This window comes from Pseudophryne corroboree, chromosome 4 (assembly GCF_028390025.1).
Source record: "Pseudophryne corroboree isolate aPseCor3 chromosome 4, aPseCor3.hap2, whole genome shotgun sequence".
Classification (NCBI taxonomy): domain Eukaryota; kingdom Metazoa; phylum Chordata; class Amphibia; order Anura; family Myobatrachidae; genus Pseudophryne; species Pseudophryne corroboree.
In genome coordinates, this window is record NC_086447.1 from 774,214,635 (window position 1) to 774,235,073 (window position 20,439).

Here is a 20,439-nt window from a genome sequence, read left to right on the forward strand (position 1 = left end):
AAAACCAAAACAGGTATCGGTGCATCACAGCACGCGGGTCCTGGGAAAGATGGTAGCTTCTTACGAAGCAATTCCATTCGGCAGGTTCCATGCCAGGATTTTTCAGTGGGACCTGTTGGACAAGTGGTCCGGATCGCATCTTCAGATGCATCGTTTAATAACCCTGTCTCCACGAACCAGGGTGTCTCTTCTGTGGTGGCTGCACAGTGCTCATCTTCTGGAGGGCCGCAGATTCGGCATACAGGACTGGGTCCTGGTGACCACGGATGCCAGCCTACGAGGCTGGGGGGCAGTCACAAAGGGAAGAAATTTCCAAGGACTATGGTCAAGTCAGGAGACTGCCCTTCACATAAATATTCTGGAACTAAGGGCCATTTACAATGCCCTAAGTCAAGCAAAATCCCTGCTCCTACACCAGCCGGTGCTGATCCAGTCAGACAACATCACGGCAGTCGCCCATGTGAATCGACAGGGCGGCACAAGAAGCAGGACGGCGATGGCAGAAGCCACAAAAATTCTCCGATGGGCGGAGAATCATGTACTAGCACTGTCAGCAGTGTTCATCCCGGGAGTGGACAACTGGGAAGCAGACTTTCTCAGCAGGCACGACCTCCACCCGGGAGAGTGGGGACTTCATCCAGAAGTCTTCCAAATGATTGTAAATCAATGGGGTCGTCCACAGGTGGACATGATGGCGTCCCGCCTAAACAAAAAACTAGAGAAGTATTGCGCCAGGTCAAGAGACCCTTAGGCGATAGCTGTGGACGCTCTAGTGACACCGTGGGTGTACCGGTCAGTTTATGTGTTCCCTCCTCTACCTCTCATACCAAAGGTATTGAGAATAATAAGAAAGCGAGGAGTAAACACAATTCTCGTGGTTCCGGATTGGCCGAGAAGAGCGTGGTACCCGGAACTTCAAGAGATGATCTCAGAGGACCCGTGGTCTCTGCCCCTCAGACAGGACCTGCTGCAGCAGGGCCCCTGTCTGTTCCAAGACTTACCGCGGCTGCGTTTGACGGCATGGCGGTTGAACGCCGGATCCTGAAGGAAAAGGGCATTCCGGAGGAAGTCATTCCTACGCTTATTAAAGCCAGGAAAGATGTTACGGCAAAGCATTATCACCGCATATGGCGGAAATATGTTGCATGGTGCGAGGCCAAAAAGGCCCCAACAGAGGAATTTCAACTAGGTCGATTTCTGCATTTCCTGCAAGCAGGAGTGAATATGGGCCTAAAACTGGGCTCCATTAAGGTACAGATCTCGGCTCTGTCGATTTTCTTTCAAAAAGAACTAGCTTCAGTACCTGAAGTTCAGACATTTGTGAAAGGAGTGCTGCATATTCAGCCCCCATTTGTGCCTCCTGTGGCACCTTGGGATCTCAACGTGATGTTGAGTTTCTTAAAATCACATTGGTTTGAGCCACTAAAAACCGTGGATCTGAAATATCTCACGTGGAAAGTGGTCATGTTATTGGCCTTGGCTTCAGCCAGGCGAGTGTCAGAGTTGGCGGCTTTATCATGTAAAAGCCCTTATCTGATTTTCCATATGGATAGGGCAGAATTGAGGACTCGTCCTCAGTTTCTCCCCAAGGTGGTTTCAGCGTTTCACCTGAACCAACCTATTTGTGGTGCCTGCGGCTACTAGGGACTTGGAGGCCTCCAAGTTGCTAGACGTTGTCAGTGCCCTGAAAATATATGTTTCCAGGACGGCTGGAGTCAGGAAATCTGACTCGCTGTTTATCCTGTATGCACCCAACAAGCTGGGTGCTCCTGCTTCTAAGCAGACTATTGCTCGTTGGATTTGTAGTACAATTCAGCTTGCACATACTGTGGCAGGCCTGCCACAGCCAAAATCTGTCAATGCCCATTCCACAAGGAAGGTGGGCTCATCTTGGGCGGCTGCCCGAGGGGTCTCGGCTTTACAACTTTGCCGAGCAGCTACTTGGTCAGGGGCAAACACGTTTGCAAAATTCTACAAATTTGATACCCTGGCTGAGGAGGACCTGGAGTTCTCTCATTCGGTGCTGCAGAGTCATCCGCACTCTCCCGCCCGTTTGGGAGCTTTGGTATAATCCCCATGGTCCTTACGGAGTTCCCAGCATCCACTAGGACGTTAGAGAAAATAAGAATTTACTCACCGGTAATTCTATTTCTCGTAGTCCGTAGTGGATGCTGGGCGCCCATCCCAAGTGCGGTTTATCTGCAATACTTGTACATAGTTATTGTTAACTAAATCGGGTTATTGTTGAGCCATCTGTTGAGAGGCTCTATTGTTTCATACTGTTAACTGTGTTTCATATCACGAGTTGTACGGTGTGATTGGTGTGGCTGGTATGAGTCTTACCCGGGATTCAAAATCCTTCCTTATTGTGTACGCTCGTCCGGGCACAGTACCTAACTGAGGCTTGGAGGAGGGTCGTGGTGGGAGGAGCCAGTGCACACCAGGTAGTCTAAGATCTTTCTAGAGTGCCCAGCCTCCTTCGGAGCCCGCTGTTCCCCATGGTCCTTACGGAGTTCCCAGCATCCACTACGGACTACGAGAAATAGAATTACCGGTGAGTAAATTCTTATTTTTACAACTACCCAAGGAGCCCATACCTGATAAAAGATGTGGCCTCTATCGTGGTGGTTATATATTGTCTCCTCCATAGCTGCCACATGCCAAATCTAGTGTTTCATTGCCGAAATAGACAAGATGGTGGTGGAGCAGGGCATTTTTCCAATACAGCACCACCAGGGATTTAGCAGCTGCCAGTTTTTGGGAGAACTTGTCAAGCTCCTGAGGAGAGTAGCATAGCAAAATTATCCAGGGGTCTCTTGTCATCTGTGTTGCAAGGAGATAGTTCAGGAGTCCATGCACCAAATCACCAGAAGCAAATAATAGATGGGCATATCCACCAGATATGTAGTATAGTACCGTTGTGGACACAATTCCACCAACAGGCAGGTGAGGAGAGGACACTTTGTGAGGTTTCATGGGCGTATAATACCAGCAATAATAAACTTTATTTCTCTTACGTCCTAGAGGATGCTGGGGTCCATAGTAGTACCATGGGGTATAGACGGGTCCACCAGGAGCCATGGGCACTTTAAGAGTTTGATAGTGTGGGCTGGCTCCTCCCTCTATGCCCCTCCTACCAGACTCAGTTTAGAAAAAAGTGCCCGGTGGAGCCGGTCACAGCTAGGGGAGCTCCTAGAGTTTCTCTGGTTTTATTATTTTTTAAGAGTAATTAGGCACAGGTAGGCTGCTGGCAACAGCCTCCCTGCTTCATGGGACTTAGGGGGGGGAGTAGTGTCCAACCCTCTGAGGTTAATGGCCACTATCTCCGCTGACAGGACATTAAGCTCCTGAGGGTGATGATCGTTAGCCCCCGAGGCGACCGCTCACTTCCGCAGCATGCCGCCACCCCCTAACAGAGCCAGAAGATCGCGGTGGTGAGTGTGTCACCGGTGATCCAACAAGCGGGGAGCCAGTGTGAATGGCGGCAACAGGGTGGGAGCGCAGTTCTGACACTGTGCTCCGGATAGGCTCAGAGGTACTCGGGTGCGGCGCTGTGAGGGGCACCCTGGGCCAGTGCAATACCCTTGAAAAACTGGTCACTCAGGCTATCAGGGACTTAGGTACCGCTGAAAACAAAGAAACGGCTGCGCAATGTAACAGGGAAAGAAATTAATGAGAGCCGACGTTTAAAAAATTAACACAATTTATTAACAAGAACACTTAATAAAAACATGCTGATAATAATACCAATGATATAAAATTGTTAATGTGTATAGCTATATAATAGAACACACCTTGATATATATGGATATCTTGTGAGATTTTTAAAGCAGCTTGTAAAATGAACTTGCTGAAGATCCTATAATCACTCACAAGGTTGACACTTGTGGATTCATTTGTGTAATTGAATAAGGAATGGTCCCAGGTAATGCACAAAGTTCCCGTCACAGAGCTCTGCTGCTATAATATGTACCTCTCCTGTGGGCTGGTCCGAGACCGGGCGTCCCCGGTTCTTAGTCCTGCGTTGCCCACTCCTGCTGTGCAGCAAGGAGATGGTGATGACCGCCGGGCTGTTGTAGCAAGTGAGGTCGATTACTGCCGGGCTGTTGTAACAAGTGAGGCCGATATGACAGATGAAAGCCGCAGACTGGTGTGTGCGGCTTGCGGGAACCAGAGTGCCGGTAGAGAAGTCCGTGGGAACTCGGAAAAAGAGCTGCTGGTGTAGATACCGTAATCAAGGTGGATAATGAGGCGGGGTCCTAACGCGTTTCGTCACGTAGCACGTGACTTTTTCAAAGTCACGTGATACGTGACGAAACGCGTTTGGACCCCGCCTCATTATCCGAGTTCCCACGGACTTCTCTACCGGCACTCTGGTTCCCGCAAGCCACACACACCAGTCTGCGGCTTTCATCTGTCATATCGGCCTCACTTGTTACAACAGCCCGGCAGTCATCGACCTCACTTGCTACAACAGCCCGGCGGTCATCACCATCTCCTTGCTGCACAGCACGAGTGGGCAACGCAGGACTAAGAACCGGGGATGCCCGGTCTCGGACCAGCCCACAGGAGAGGTACATATTAAAGCAGCAGAGCTCTGTGACGGGAACTTTGTGCATTACCTGGGACCATTCCTTATTCAATAACACAAATGAATCCACAAGTGTCAACCTTGGGAGTGATTATAGGATCTTCAGCAAGTTCATTTTACAAGCTGCTTTAAAAATCTCACAAGATATCCATATATATCAAGGTGTGTTCTATTATATAGCTATACACATTAACAATTTTATATCATTGGTATTATTATCAGTATGTTTTTATTAAGTGTTCTGGTTAATAAATTGTGTTAATTTTTTAAACGTCGGCTCTCATTAATTTCTTTCCCTGTTACATTGCACAGCCGTTTCTTTGTTTTCTGTGATTTCTTTATGACACTCACCTAGTGTTGTCGGCCGCGCATTATATCAGGGGAATTCTCTAACACTGCACAGTCTACTATTTGGGCGCTTATAAGCAGTCATTTAGTTTTTTGGTTCTTTTAAACTTAGGTACCGCTGCTTGCGCCATTACCTCAAGCCAGTATAAAGATTCAAAGTGCGGGAAGACGCGCCATGTTTGAGGGCGGAGCTTCTCAGAGCGGACCCAGCAGCTCACCAGCGCCATTTTCTCCCTGCAGATCCACACCAAGAGACGCTGACAGGGAGCACTGCCCCTCCACATAACTCCAGCTATCCTGTGCGGTACCAGGGGGTTGTAGAAGGGGGGGAGACTGTATATAACTGTGTAGTCTATTAAGGGTGCACAGTCAGCGCCAGGCAGTTATTTCATAACTGCCTACTGGGGCGCTGTGTGTGCTGGCTCCATTAACTCTGTGTTTCTCTGAAGGTACTTGGGGGAAACTGTGTCCGACATTTTCCTGTGTGTGTGTATGCAAATTTCTCACATAAGAATGTCTAGGGACTCTGTGTCTTGTGCGGCATAATATATATCTTCTCCAGAGGAATCCATTCCCTGTACTCAGGAATGTAATATCATGACTCAGCCTTCTGAATCTGAGCCACATTGGTTGGCTTCCATTAAGGGAATGTTATCCCAGATTTCTTCTAGGGTAGCCCCTAATGAGACTGAAACACAGGTTATAAGAAAATCTGTGGAGGTTTTGTCTGGTTCTGTCCCCACTACCTCATCAAAATCCCCAGGTATATACCCGAAGAAACGTGTCCTTGCCTAGGTTACGCAAGTTGACACGGATACCGACTCTGACACGGCATACGGTGATGGGGATATGCGGGGGGGAGGGTGAGGCTTCCCTTGCTAAAGGGGTGCAGCTCATGATTGAGGCCATTAGGGATGTTTTACACATTACTGACAAGCCCCCCGAACAGCCCTTAACTTTCCTGCATCTAAAAAATTGAATACATTATTTGAAAAATTCCTGGTAAAACCCGGAGAAGAAATTCCAGATCCCAAAGAGGGTTCATGTTGCTTTTCCCTTCCCTGAGGAGGATAGGAAAAAGCGGACGCCTCTGTCTCTAGGCTGTCAAAAAGGTGGTTTTACCTGTACTTGGGTCTACTGCGTTGAAAGAACCGTCAGACCGCAAGATTGAGAAAACGCTCAAATCCATATGCACTGTTTCAGGCGTGGCGTTAAGGCCTACTATTGCCTGTGCATGGATTTCTAAAGCCATAGTAAAGTGGTCAGGCGCATTGCTTGAGGAATTAGATACTATGGATAGAAGTGACATTGACATGTTTTTATGTATCATACAGGATTCTGCGGGGTTCATGGTTGATGCCATGAAGGACCTAGGTAATCTGACTGCAAGGACATCATCCATGGCTGTCTCAGCACGCAGGGGACTCTGGCTACACCAATGGGCTGCCGACGCGGAATCCAGAAATGTGGAGAACCTACCCTTCACAGGTCAGGCTCTATTTGGGGAAGCATTGGATGCGTGGATCTCCACGGCAACCGCTGGTAAGTCAACCTTTATTCCCTCAGCCACTCGGACGACGTAGAAACCCTTTTCTACATCCACAACGCAGTCCTTTCGGACCGCAAAGGCTAGAAAGTCCAAACCTCCTACCACTTTCTTCAGAGGTGGTCGAACAAAATCCAAAAAACCTGCACCCGCAGGTTCCCAGGAACAGAAGCCTGCCTCTGTTTCCTCAAAATCCTCAGCATGACGGTGGACCTCACTGCCTGGAGAACGGGCAGGTGGGAGCGAGACTCAGACGTTTCAGTCACGTCTGGGAGTCATCCGGCCTGGTTCCCTTGGTGCAGGATATTGTGTCCCAGGGGTACAGACTGGAGTTTCAAGAGCCCCCACCTCACAGATTTTTCAAATCAGGCTTGCCAGCTTTGCTGACAGACCGGGCTATCCTTCAGGAAGCCATTCAAAAATTAGAAAGGTCAGATGTCATTGTCCCAGTTCCACCTCATCTGATAAACAAGGGTTTTTATTCAAACCTATTCGTGGTACCAAAACCGGATGGTTCGGTCAGGCCAATTTTGAACCTGAAGTCGTTAAACCCTTATCTCAGGTAATTCAAGTTCAAAATGGAGTCTCTGAGAGCGGTGATCTGAGGGCTGGAGGAGGGAGAGTTTCTGGTATCTCTAGATATCAAGGGTGCGTACCTCCACATTCCGATTTGGCCGCCACACCAGGCTTATCTCAGATTTGCGCTGTTGGACTGTCGCTATCCGTTCCAGGCACTGCCATTCGGGTTCTCCACAGCACCGCGGGTGTTCACTAAGTTAATAGCAGAGATGATGATTCTCCTCCGCAATCAGGGGGTGAATATAATTCTGTATCTGGACGATTTTGCTGATAAAAGCATCTTCCAGGGAGATGTTGTTGCAGTCCATTGCTCTCACGACTCAACTGCTCAGGGAACACGGATGGATCCTGAATCTTCCAAAGTCACATTTGGAGCCGACAAGGAGATTGTCTTTCCTAGGGATGATCCTCGACACGGAAGTGCAGAGGGTATTTCTACCGATGGAAAAAGCGTTGGTGATACAAATGATGGTTCGGGCTGTCTTGAGACCTGCCCGGGTATCGGTTCATCAGTGCATTCGCCTTCTGGGGAAGATGGTTGCCTCCTACGAGGCTCTACAGTATGGAAGATTTCATGCACGGTCCTTCCAACTGGATCTCCTGGACAAGTGGTCTGGATCTCGCCTACACATGCACCAGAGGATACGTCTGTCGCCGAAAGCCAGGATTTCACTCCTGTGGTGGCTACAACTGCCTCACCTTCTCGAGGGACACAGGTTCGGGATTCAGAACTGGATCCTTCTAACCATGGATGCAAGTCTCAGAGGTTGGGGCGCAGTCACCCAAGGGGAAACCTTCCAAGGAAGGTGGTCAAATCTGGAATCCATTCTTCCAATAAGCATCCTGAAACTAAGAGCTGTGTACAACGGTCTTCTACAAGCGGCATACCTTCTACAAGATCAGGCCATTCAAGTACAGTCGGACAATGTAATGAAAGTGGCCTACATAAACCGACAGGGCAGAACGAAGAGCAGAGTTGCAATGTCAGAGGTGACAAGAATCATCCTCTGGGCAGAAAAGCACGCAGTGGCGCTGTCAGCAATCTTCATTCCGGGAGTGGACGACTGGGAAGCGAACTTCCTCAGCAGACTCGATCTCCATCCAGGAGAGTGGGGTCTACATCCAGAGGTGTTCATGGAAGTAACAAGTCTTTGGGGTGTACCTCAAACAGACATGATGGTTTCCCGTCTCAACAAGATGCTTCGGAGGTACTGTTCCAGGTCGAGAGACCCGCAAGCAGTGGCGGTGACTCCGTGGGTGTTCAAGTCAGTCAGTGTACGTGTTCCATCAAATTCCACTCATTCCAAGGATTCTAAAGCTCATAAGGAGAACAAGAGTTCATGCTTGGTACGCGGCTCTTCTGGAATTTCTGCTGGAAGAGCCAAGGCCTCTTCCTCTTCGCGAAGACCTTCTGCTACAGGGGCCGTTCGCTTATCAAGACTTACCACGGCTGCGTTTGACGGCATGGAGGTTGAGCGCCAGATCTTAGCTAGGAAGGGCATTCCAAGCAAGGTCATTCCTACCCTGATACAGGCTAGACAAGGAGTAACGTCAAAGCATTATCATCGCATTTGGAAAAAGTATGTGTCTTGGTGTGAATCCAAGAAGTTTCCTACGGTGGAGTTTCAACTTGTACGGTTTCTCCTCTTCCTGCAAGCAGGTGTGGATGTGGGCCTGCGTTTGGGATCCATAAAGGTCCAGATTTCGGCCTTGTCCATTTTCTTCCAGAAACAACTGGCTTTCCTCCCTGAGGTTTAGACTTTCTTGAAAGGTGTTCTGCACATCCAGCCTCCCTTTGTGCCTCCTACGGCACCCTGGGATCTTAACGTGGTTTTGCAGTTCCTGCAATCAAATTGGTTCGAGCCTTTACAGGAGGTTGATGTCAAGTTTCTTACGTGGAAGGCTGTCACCTTGTTGGCCTTAGCTCCTGCTAGATGTGTGTCGGAATTGGTCTTGTAAAAGCCCCCACTTAATCTTTCATGAAGATAGAGCTGAGCTCAGGACGCGTCAGCAGTTCCTTCCAAAGGTTGTGTCGGCTTTTCATATCAACCAGCCTATTGTGGTGCCAGTGGCTACTGACTCCTCAATTCAATGAATGTCCTTAGATGTTGTAAGGGCTCTGAAGATCTATGTGAAGAGGACTGCTCGTCACAGGAAATCGGACTCTGTGTTTGTCCTGTATGATCCCAAGAAAATTGGTGTCCTGCTTCTAAACAGACGATTTCTCGCTGGATCAGGTTCACTATCCAGCATGCGTATTCTACGGCAGGATTGCCGTGTCCGAAATCTGTTAAGGCCCATTCTACTCTTAAAGTGGGTTCTTCCTGGGCGGCTGCCCGGGGTGTCTCGGCTTTACAGCTTTGCTGAGCGGCTACTTGGTCAGGGTCGAACACGTTTAATAGGTTCTACAAGTTCGATACTTTGACCAAACTTTAGGTCCTCAGAGGCCAATCAGTTCTGCAGGATCCTCCGCGCTCTCCCTCCCGTTCTGGGAGCTTTGGTACATCCCTGTGGTGCTAATATGGACCCCAGCATCCTCTAGGATGTAAGAGAAAATAGGATTTTAATTACCTACCGGTAAATCCTTTTCTCGTAGTCCGTAGAGGATGCTGGGTTTTAAAGCTTTTGACTATCCCCAGCCTATCCTTCTCCCATGCCTCCTCATCCATGGGCAGGGGGCGACCAATATCTTTTAACCACTTGGGTCATGAAATCTCAGTGAGGGAAGGGTATTGGCAAGGAAAATAGCATAGAGTTGGGAGATCAAGCCCTTGAAAACAAAAATAGTCCCCAAGCTATCTGATTATGGTATGCCAATATTTCAAATACGGTAAAATCTGATATCCAAAATACTTCTGGTCTCAAGCATTTGGGCTATGGGAGACAACCCGTACAGCAACATTAACTTGGCTCTTTATTTTCTTTTAAGAAAACTTACAGTGCATCCGGAAAGTATTCACGGATGATGGAGGCCACTGTGCTCATTGGGACCATCAAAGCAGCAGATATTTTTCTGTACCCTTCCCCAGATTTATGCCTCGAGACAATCTGGTCTCGGAGGTCTACGTACAGTTCCTTTGACTTCATGCTTGGTTTGTGCTCAGACATGCACTGTCAAGTGTGGGACCTTACATAGACAGGTGTGTGCCTTTCCAAATCATGTTCAATCAACTGAATTTACCACAGGTGGACTCCAATTAAGCTGTAAGAACATCTCAAGGATGATCAGTGGAAACAGGATGCACCTTAGCTCAATTTTGAGCTTCATGGCAAATGCTGTGAATACTTATATACATGTGAATTCTTCGTTTTTTTATTTTTAATAAATTTGCGAAAATCTCCCAAAAATTTTTTTCATGATGTCATTATGGGGTATTGTGTGTAGAATTTTGAGGGAAAAAATTAATTTATTCCATTTTTGAATAAGGCTGTAACATAAATCTGGAAAAAGTGAAGCGCTGTAACTAGTTTCCGGATGCACTGTATACCTGAGGTGCATATTTTGGGCAAAAAGATGTGCTCACTGCAGCATTGTGTGTGAGACACAGTGGTTCCTCCATATAACCATAACATCCCATATAGCCAAAATAAAATGCCTCACTATAGCCTCTCTAACCAGTAAGTAAATGTAACACCCAAAAGTGATTAGGGGTGGGAAAATATATTTTATATATTGTAAATGATCAATGTGTCATACAGAACATGTGCCCAAACAGTTGATGCTGGTTAAAACCTGATCTAATGGTGTTTTCTCTAACGTCCTAAGTGGATGCTGGGGACTCCGTCAGGACCATGGGGTTTAGCGGCTCCGCAGGAGACAGGGCACAATAATAAAAGCTTTAGGATCAGGTGGTGTGCACTGGCTCCTCCCCCTATGACCCTCCTCCAAGCCTTAGTTAGATCTTTGTGCCCGGCCGAGAAGGGTGCAATCTAGGTGGCTCTCCTGAGCTGCTTAGAATAAAAGTTTAAGTTAGGTTTTTTATTTTCAGTGAGTCCTGCTGGCAACAGGCTCACTGCTACGAGGGACTTAGGGGAGAGAAGTAAACTCACCTGCGTGCAGGATGGATTTGCTTCTTAGGCTACTGGACACCATTAGCTCCAGAGGGAGTCGGAACACAGGTCTCACCCTGGGGTTCGTCCCGGAGCCGTGCCGCCGACCCCCCTTGCAGATGCCGAAGTTGAAGAGGTCCAGAGGTACAGAAACAGGCGGCAGAAGACTTTCAGCTGTGCGCCATTGTTGTCAGCACACTTCATACCAGCGGTCACTGAGGGTGCAGGGCGCTGGGGGGGGCGCCCTGGGCAGCAATGTATTATACCTTTTTTATGGCTAAAATACATCACATATAGCCCTTGAGGCTATATGGATGTATTTAACCCCTGCCAGATCTCACAAACTCCGGGAGAAGAGCCCGCCGTTTTAGGGGGCGGGGCCTATTCTCCTCAGCACACGGCGCCATTTTCCTGCTCAGCTCTGCTGTGAGGAAGGCTCCCAGGCTCTCCCCTGCACTGCACTACAGAAACAGGGTTAAAACAGAGAGGGGGGGCACTTATTTGGCGATATGATTACATATGTGAAAATGCTATAAGGGAGAACACTTGTATAAGGGGTTGTCCCTGTATAATTATAGCGTTTTTGGTGTGTGCTGGCAAACTCTCCCTCTGTCTCCCCAAAGGGCTAGTGGGGTCCTGTCCTCTATCAGAGCATTCCCTGTGTGTGTGCTGTGTGTCGGTACGTGTGTGTCGACATGTAGGAGGACGATGTTGGTGAGGAGGCGGAGCAAATTGCCTGTATTGGTGATGTCACTCTCTAGGGAGTCGACACCGGAATGGATGGCTTATTTAGGAATTACGTGATAATGTCAACACGATGCAAGGTCGGTTGACGACATGAGACGGCCGGCAAACAAATTAGTACCTGTCCAGGCGTCTCAGACACCGTCAGGGGCTTGTAAAAACGCCCATTTACCTCAGTTGGTCGACACAGACACGGACACTGACTTCAGTGTCGACGGTGAAGAAACAAACGTATTTTCCTTTAGGGCCACACGTTACATGTTAAGGGCAATGAAGGAGGTATTACATATTTCTGATACTACAAGTACCACAAATAAGGGTATTATGTAGGGTGGGAATAATCTACTTGTAGTTTTTCCTGAATCAGATAAATTAAAGTGTGTGATGATACGTGGGTTTCCTCCGATAGAAAATTATTGGAGGTATACCTTTTCCCGCCAGAAGTGAGGGCGAGTTGGGAAACACACCTTAGGGTGGATAAGGCGCTCACACGCTTATAAAAACAAGTGGCGTTACCGTCTCCAGATACGGCCGCCCTCAAAGAGCCAGCTGATAGGAAGCTGAAAAATATCCTAAAAAGTATATACACACATACTGGTGTTATACTACGACCAGCAATCGCCTCAGCCTGGATGTGCAGCGCTGGGGGGGCTTGGTCGGATTTCCTGACTGAAAATATTGATACCCTTGACAGGAACAATATTTTATTGACTATAGAGCATTTTAAGGATGCATTTCTATATATGCGAGATGCGCAGAGGGATATTTGCATTCTGGCATCAAGAGTAGATGTGATGTCCATATCTGCCAGACGATGTTTATAGACACGACAGTGGTCAGGTGATGCAGATTCCAGACGGCACATGGAAGTATTGCCGTATAAAGGGGCGGTCCATCGGACCTGGTGGCCATGGCAACAGCTGGAAAATCCACTTTTGTTACCCCAAGTCACATCTCAGCAGAAAAGGACACAGTCTTTTCAGTCTCAGTCCTTTCGTACCCATAAAGGCAGGCGGGCAAAAGGCCAGTCATATCTGCCCAGGGTTAGAGGAAAGGGAAGAAGACTGCAGCAGGCAGCCCATTCCCAGGAACAGAAGTCCTCCACAGCTTCTGCCAAGTCCGCAGCATGACGCTGGGGCCATACAAGCGGACTCAGGTGCGGTGGGGGGTCATCTCAAGAGTTTCAGCACGCAGTGGGCTCACTCGCAAGTGGACTCCTGGATCCTACACGTAGTATCCCAGGTGTACATTGGAAATTCGAGACGTCTTCCCCTCACAAGTTCCTGAAGTCTGCTTTACCAACGTCTCCCTCCGACAGGGAGGCAGTATTGGAAAAAAAAAAAAATTCACAGGCTGTATTCCCAGCAGGTGATAATCAAAGTACCCCTCCTACAACAAGGGAAGGGGTATTATTCCACACTATATTGTGGTACTGAAGCCAAACGGCTCGGTGAGATCTAAAAGATTTGAACAATTACATACAAGGGTTCAAATCAAGATGGAGTCACTCAGAGCAGTGATAGCGAACCAGGACGATATGGTGTCACTGGATATCAGGGACGCTTACCTACATGTCCAAATTTTGCCCTTCTCACCAAGGGTATCTCAGGTTCGTGGTACAGAACTGTCACTATCAGTTCAGACGCTGCCGTTTGGATTGTCCATGGCACCCCGGGTCTTTACCATGGTAATGGCCGAAATGATTCTTCCTAAAAGAAATATGGACGCTTTCCTGATAAGGGCAAGGTCCAGAGAACAGTTGGCGGTCGGAGTAGCACTATCTCAAGTAGTTCTACGACAGCACGAGTGGATTCTAAATATTCCAAAATCGCAGCTTTTTCCGACGACACGTCTAATGTTCCTAGGAATGATTCTGGACACAGTCCAGAAAAGGATGTTTTCTCCCGGAGAAGAAGACCAGGGAGTTATCCGAGCTAGTCAGGAACCTCCTAAAACCAGGAAAAGTATCAGTGCATCATTGCACAAGGGTCCTGTGAAAAATGGTGGTTTCTTACAAAGCGATCCCATTCGGTAGATTTCACGCAAGAACCTTTCAGTGGAATCTGCTGGGAAAATGGTCCGGATCGCATCTTCAGATGCATCAGCGGATAACCCTGTCTCCAAGGACAAGGGTGTTTTCTTCTGCGGTGGCTGCAGAGTGCTCATCTATGAAAGGGCCGCAGATTCGACATTCAGGACTGGGTCCTGGTGACCACGGATGCCAGCCTGAGTGGCTGGGGAGCAGTCACACAAGGAAAAAATTTCCAGGGAGTGTGATCAAGTCTGGAGACTTCTCTCCACATAAATATACTGGAGCTAAGGGCAATTTACAAGGCTCTAAGCTTAGCAAGACCTCTGCTTCAAGGTCAGCCGGTATTGATCCAGTGGGACAACATCACGGCAGTCGCCCACGTAAACAGACAGGGTGGCACATGAAGCAGGAGGGAAATGGCAGAAACTGCAAGGATTCTTCGCTGGGCGAAAAATCATGTGATAACACTCTCAGCAGTGTTAATTCCGGGAGTGGAAAACTGGGAAGCAAACTTCCTCAGCAGGCATAACCTCCACCCGGGAGAGTGGGGACTTCAGCGGGAAGTCTTCCACATGATTGTAAACCGTTGGGAAAAACCAAAGGTGGACATGATGGCGTCCCGCCTGAACAAAAAACTAGACAAATATTGCGCCAGGTCAAGGGACCCTCAGGCAATAGCGGTGGACGCTCTGGTAACACTGTGGGTGTACCAGTCAGGGTATGTGTTCCCTCCTATGCATCTCATACCAAAAGTACTGAGAATCATAAGAAGGAGATGAGTAAGAACGATACTCGTGGTTCCGGATGGGTCAAGAAGGACTTGGTACCCGGAACTTCAAGAGATGCTCACGGAAGAACCGTGGCCTCTACCTTTAAGAAAGGACCTGCTCCAGCAGGGGCCTTGTCTGTTCCAAGACTTACCGCGGCTGCGTTTGACGGCATGGCAGTTGAACGCCGGATCCTGAAAGGGCATTCCAGATGAAGTCATCCCTACCCTGGTCGAAGCCAGGAAGGATGTAACCGCAAAACATTTTCACCGCATTTGGCGAAAATATGTTGCGTGGTGTGAGGCCAAGAAGGTCCCTACAGAGGAATTCCAACTGGGTCGTTTCCTACATTTCCTGAAAACAGGACTGTCTATGGGCCTAAAATTAGGGTCCATTAAGGTTCAAATTTCGACCCTGTCAAATTTCTTCCAGAAAGAACTGGCTTCAGTTTCAGTGCCTGAAGTTCAGACGTTTGTAAAAGGTGTACTGCATATACAGCCTCCTTTTGTGCCCCCAGTGGCACCTTGGGATCTCAATGTTGTTTTGAGTTTCCTAAAGTCACATTGGTTTGATCCACTCACCACTGTGGAATTAGAATCTTCACCTTCCATGTGAAATATTTTATTAGCCCTGGCTTCAGCCAGGCGTGTGTCAGAATGGGCGGCTTTATCATATAAAAGCCCTTACTTAATTTTTAATTCTGACAGGGCAGAATTGAGGACTCGTCCTCAATTTCTCCTTAAGGTGTTTTCTGTTTTTCACATGAACCAACCTATTGTGGTACCTGCGGCTACTAGGGACTTGGAGGACTCCAAGTTACTTGACGTTGTCAGGGCCCTGAAAATATATGTTTCCAGGACGACTGGAGTCAGAAAATCTGACTCGCTGTTTAGCCTGTATGCACCCAACAAGATGGGTGTTCCTGCTTCTAAGCAGACGATTGCTCGCTGGATTTGTAGTACAATTCAGCTTGCACATTCTGTGGCAGGCTTGCCACAGCCAAAATCAGTAAAAGCCCATTCCACAAGGAAGTGGGCTCATCTTGGGCGGCTGCCCGAGGGGTCTCGGCTTTACAACTTTGCCGAGCTGCTACTTGGTCAGGGGCACACCCTGACTGAGGAGGACCTGGAGTTCTCTCATTCGGTGCTGCAGAGTCATCCGCACTCTCCCGCCCGTTTGGAGCTTTGGTATAATCCCCATGGTCCTGACGGAGTCCCCAGCATCCACTTAGGACGTTAGAGAAAATAAGAATTTACTTACCGATAATTCTATTTCTCGTAGTCCGTAGTGGATGCTGGGCGCCCATCCCAAGTGCGGATTGTCTGCAATACTTGTACATAGTTATTGTTACAAAAATCGGGTTATTCTTGTTGTGAGCCATCTTTTCAGAGGCTCCTTCGTTGTTATCATACTGTTAACTGGGTTCAGATCACAGGTTGTACGGTGTGATTGGTGTGGCTGGTATGAGTCTTACCCGGGATTCAATATCCTTCCTTATTATGCACGCTCGTCCGGGCACAGTATCCTAACTGAGGCTTGGAGGAGGGTCATAGGGGGAGGAGCCAGTGCACACCACCTGATCCTAAAGCTTTTATTATTGTGCCCTGTCTCCTGCGGAGCCGCTAAACCCCATGGTCCTGACGGAGTCCCCAGCATCCACTACGGACTACGAGAAATAGAATTATCGGTAAGTAAATTCTTATTTTTTTAGCCTGTGCTAAAATCTAAAAAACAAAAAAAACAGCCTGTGTGCTGATTGCATTAGTGTGTGTGTATGTGTGTGTGTGAGATAAGTGATCACACACCAGACTGTGCCACAAAATCATTATTTCTTCTACACTCCTTCATGGCGGCCATTACACTTGGAATTACATCCCATCCTCCTAGTTCTACAGAAAGTACTTTCATACCAGGGACCACCCTCTTAGGGTATAGACTCACTCCTCTTCCCTAGTCTTTTTCCTGTCTCCTAGTCAGGACAGTGTTTTGGTTATTTCTCTTACGTCTTAGAGGATACTGTGGTCCATTTAGTACCATGGGGTATAGACGGGTCCACTAGGAGCCCTGGGCACTTTAAGAAATCCAATAGTGTGTGCTGGCTCCTCCCTCTATGCCCCTCCTACCAGACTCAGTTTAGAAAATGTGCCCGGAGGAGCCAGTCACACTTAGGGAAGCTCCTGAAGAATTTTCTGCATTTATTTTCTGTTTGTTAATTTCAGACAAGGCTGGTTGGTACAGGTTGAGTCTCCCTTATCCAAAATGCTTGGGACCAGAGGTATTTTGGATATGGGATTTTTCCGTATTTTGGAATAATTGCATACCATAATGAGATATCATGGTGAAGGGACCTAAATCTAAGCACAGAATGCATTTATGTTACATATACACCTTATACACACAGCCTGAAGGTCATTTAATACAATATTTTTAATAACTTTGTGTATTAAACAAAGTTTGCGTACATTGAGCCATCAAAAAACAAAGGTTTCACTATCTCACTCTCACTCAAAAAAGTCCGTATTTCGGAATATTCCGTATTTCGGAATATGTGGATATGGGATACTCAACCTGTACTAGGCTGTCTGCTTCGTGGCACTTGGGGGGGGGGGGGGGGGGGTTCACTACGATCTGCCGGCCTCCCGGCGACCAGCATACCGGCGCCGGGAGGCCGGCCGCCAGCTTACCGACAGTGTGGCGAGCGCAAATGAGCCCCTTGCGGGCTCGCTGCGCTCGCCACGCTACGGGCACGGTGGCGCGCTACTATTTTATACTCCCTCCAGGGGCGTCGTGGACCCCCACGAGGGAGAATAAGTGTCGGCATGCCGGCTGTCGGGCTCCCGGCGCCGGTATGCAGGTCGCCGGGAGCCCGACCGCCGGCATACTGAAGACCACCCCTTGGGGGGGGGGGGGGGGACAGCCCAACCTCCTATAGGGTTGTTCCCCCGCTGACAGGACACTGAGCTCATGGGGGAACCATTCGCAAGCCCCACCACGGCAAGCGTACATTCCCGCAGCACGCCGCCACCCCTAACAGAGCCAGAAGTTAGAAGAGTGGTGAGTACTATGCTGGCGTCCCGGTTAGCGGATCGCCGGCTATTATGGTGGCACAAGGGTAGGAGCGCAGGCTGCATCTCCAGGCTCAGATCAGCACTGCTGCACCACTATGAGGGGCGAGCTGAGCTGTTTTTAAACAACTACCCACACTGGCACAGCGCTTACAGGGGCTCTGACCCACTGTTAAGCACCAAAATCACCTCAGCCAGTATAAAAAAACCGGGAAGACAGCGCCATTAATGGGGCGGGGCTTCACTATGACCAGATCCAGCAGCTTACCAGTTTCATTTTCTGTTACGTCCTAGAGGATGCTGGGGACTCCGTAAGGACCATGGGGATAGACGGGCTCCACAGGAGACATGGGCACTTTAAGAAATAACTTTTTGGTATGGGTGTGCACTGGCTCCTCCCTCTATGCCCCTCCTCCAGACCTCAGTTTACTACCGTGCCCAGAGGAGACTGGGTGCATTACAGGGAGCTCTCGTGAGTTTCCTGAAAGAAAGTATATTTGTTAGGTTTTTTATTTTCAGGGAGCCTGCTGGCAACAGATTTCCTGCATCGAGGGACTGAGGGGAGAGAAACAGACCTGCTTTAATGTTAGGCTCTGTTTCTTAGGTTACTGGACACCATTAGCTCCAGAGGGATCGGTACGCAGGTCTCATCCTCGCCGTCCGTCCCAGAGCCGCGCCGCCGTCCTCCTCGCAGAGCCGGAAGATAGAAGCCGGGTGAGTATGAGAAGAAAGCAGGCTTCAGATCTTCACTGAGGTAACGCACAGCAGCAAAGCTGTGCGCCATTGCTCCCACACAGCACACACAAACGGCAGTCACTGTAAGGGTGCAGGGCGCAGGGGGGGTGCCCTGGGCAGCAATAAAACCTCTCTTTCTGGCAAATGTGTATACATACAGCTGGGCACTGTATATATAAAGAGCCCCAGCCAGGTTTTTTCGATGTTTGAGCGGGACAGAAGCCCGCCGCCGAGCTTCTTCCTCAGCACTCACCAGCGCCATTTTCTCCACAGCACAGCGCTGAGAGTTAGCTCCTCGGACTCTCCCCTGCTTATCCACGGTGAAAGAGGGTTTTAAAGAAGGGGGGGGGCACATAATTGGCGCAATATACAGATTACAGCGCTATCTGGGTAAACATATTGTGTGTTTTTTCCTGGGTCATTAGCGCTGGGTGTGTGCTGGCATACTCTCTCTCTGTCTCTCCAAAGGGCCTTGTGGGGGAACTGTCTTCAGATAAGAGGATTCCCTGTGTGTGTGGTGTGTCGGTACGCGTGTGTCGACATGTCTGAGGTAGAAGGCTCTCCTAGGAAGGAGGTGGAGCAAATGAATGTGGTGACAACGCCGACACCTGACTGGATGGATATGTGGAATGTTTTAAATGCTAATGTGAATTTATTGCACAAAAGATTAGACAAAGCTGAGGCTAGGGAACACCCAGGGAGTCAACCCATGTCTGTCCCTATGTCGCAGGGACCTTCGGGGTCTCAAAAGCGCCCACTATCCCAAATAGTAGACACTGATACTGACACGGATTCTGACTCCAGTGTCGACTACGATGATGCAAAGTTACAGGCAAAATTGGTTAAATGTATTTGATATATGATTATTGCAATAAAAGATGTTTTGCATATCACAGAGGAACCCCCTGTCCCCGACACGAGGGTACACATGTATAAGGGGAAGAAACCTGAGGTAACCTTTCCCCCTTCTGATGAGCTGAACGAGTTGTGTGAAAAAGCTTGGGAATCTCCAGACAAAAAACTGCAGATTCCCAAAAGGATTCTTATGGCGTATCCTTTCCCGGCAAAGGACAGGATACGGTGGGAATCCTCCCCTAGGGTGGACAAAGCATTGACACGCTTATCCAAAAAGGTAGCGCTGCCATCCCAAGATACGGCTACCCTAAGGGATCCTGCTGATCGCAAGCACGAGGTTATTTTGAAGTCCATTTACACACATTCTGGTACTTTACTCAGACCGGCTATTGCGTCGGCTTGGGTTTGTAGCGCGGTAGCAGCGTGGACAGATACCTTATCAGCGGAGATTGAGACCCTGGATAAGGATACCATCTTATTGACCCTAGGACATATAAAAGATGCTGTCTTATATATGAGAGATGCTCAAAGAGACATTGCTTTACTGGGTTCTAGAGTCAACGCTATGTCGATTTCTGCTAGACGAGTCCTATGGACTCGGCAATGGACAGGTGATGCCGACTCAAAAAGGCATATGGAGGTTTTACCTTACAAGGGTTAGGAATTGTTTGGAGAAGGTCTCTCGGACCTGGTCTCCACAGCTACAGCTGGTAAATCCAATTTCTCTGACGTCCTAAGTGGATGCTGGTACTCCGTAAGGACCATGGGGAATAGCGGCTCTGCAGGAGACTGGGCACAACTAAAGAAAGCTTTAGGACTACCTGGTGTGCACTGGCTCCTCCCACTATGACCCTCCTCCAGACCTCAGTTAGATTCTTGTGCCCGGCTGAGCTGGATGCACACTAGGGGCTCTCCTGAGCTCCTAGAAAGAAAGTATATTTAGGTTTTTTATTTTACAGTGAGATCTGCTGGCAACAGACTCACTGCAGCGAGGGACTAAGGGGAGAAGAAGCGAACCTACCTAACAGGTGGTAGTTTGGGCTTCTTAGGCTACTGGACACCATTAGCTCCAGAGGGATCGACCGCAGGACCCGACCTTGGTGTTCGTTCCCGGAGCCGCGCCGCCG

At 48.7% G+C, this 20,439-nt stretch overlaps 1 protein-coding gene across 4 annotated transcripts in view; it reads left to right on the top strand.

Annotated features, from left to right (window-relative positions):
* Nucleotides 1–20,439, top strand: part of MRPL57 (mitochondrial ribosomal protein L57) — a 50,253-nt gene that overhangs the window by 5,796 nt on the left and 24,018 nt on the right. The window contains exon 1 of one of the 4 annotated variants that reach the window (XM_063918265.1): nucleotides 5,367–5,388. The exons of the other annotated variants lie outside the window; for them this stretch is intronic. The gene's annotated coding sequence lies outside the window, so the exon portion shown is untranslated. Of the gene's footprint in view, nucleotides 1–5,366; nucleotides 5,389–20,439 lie in introns of those variants that run through there. 4 annotated transcript variants of the gene reach the window in all.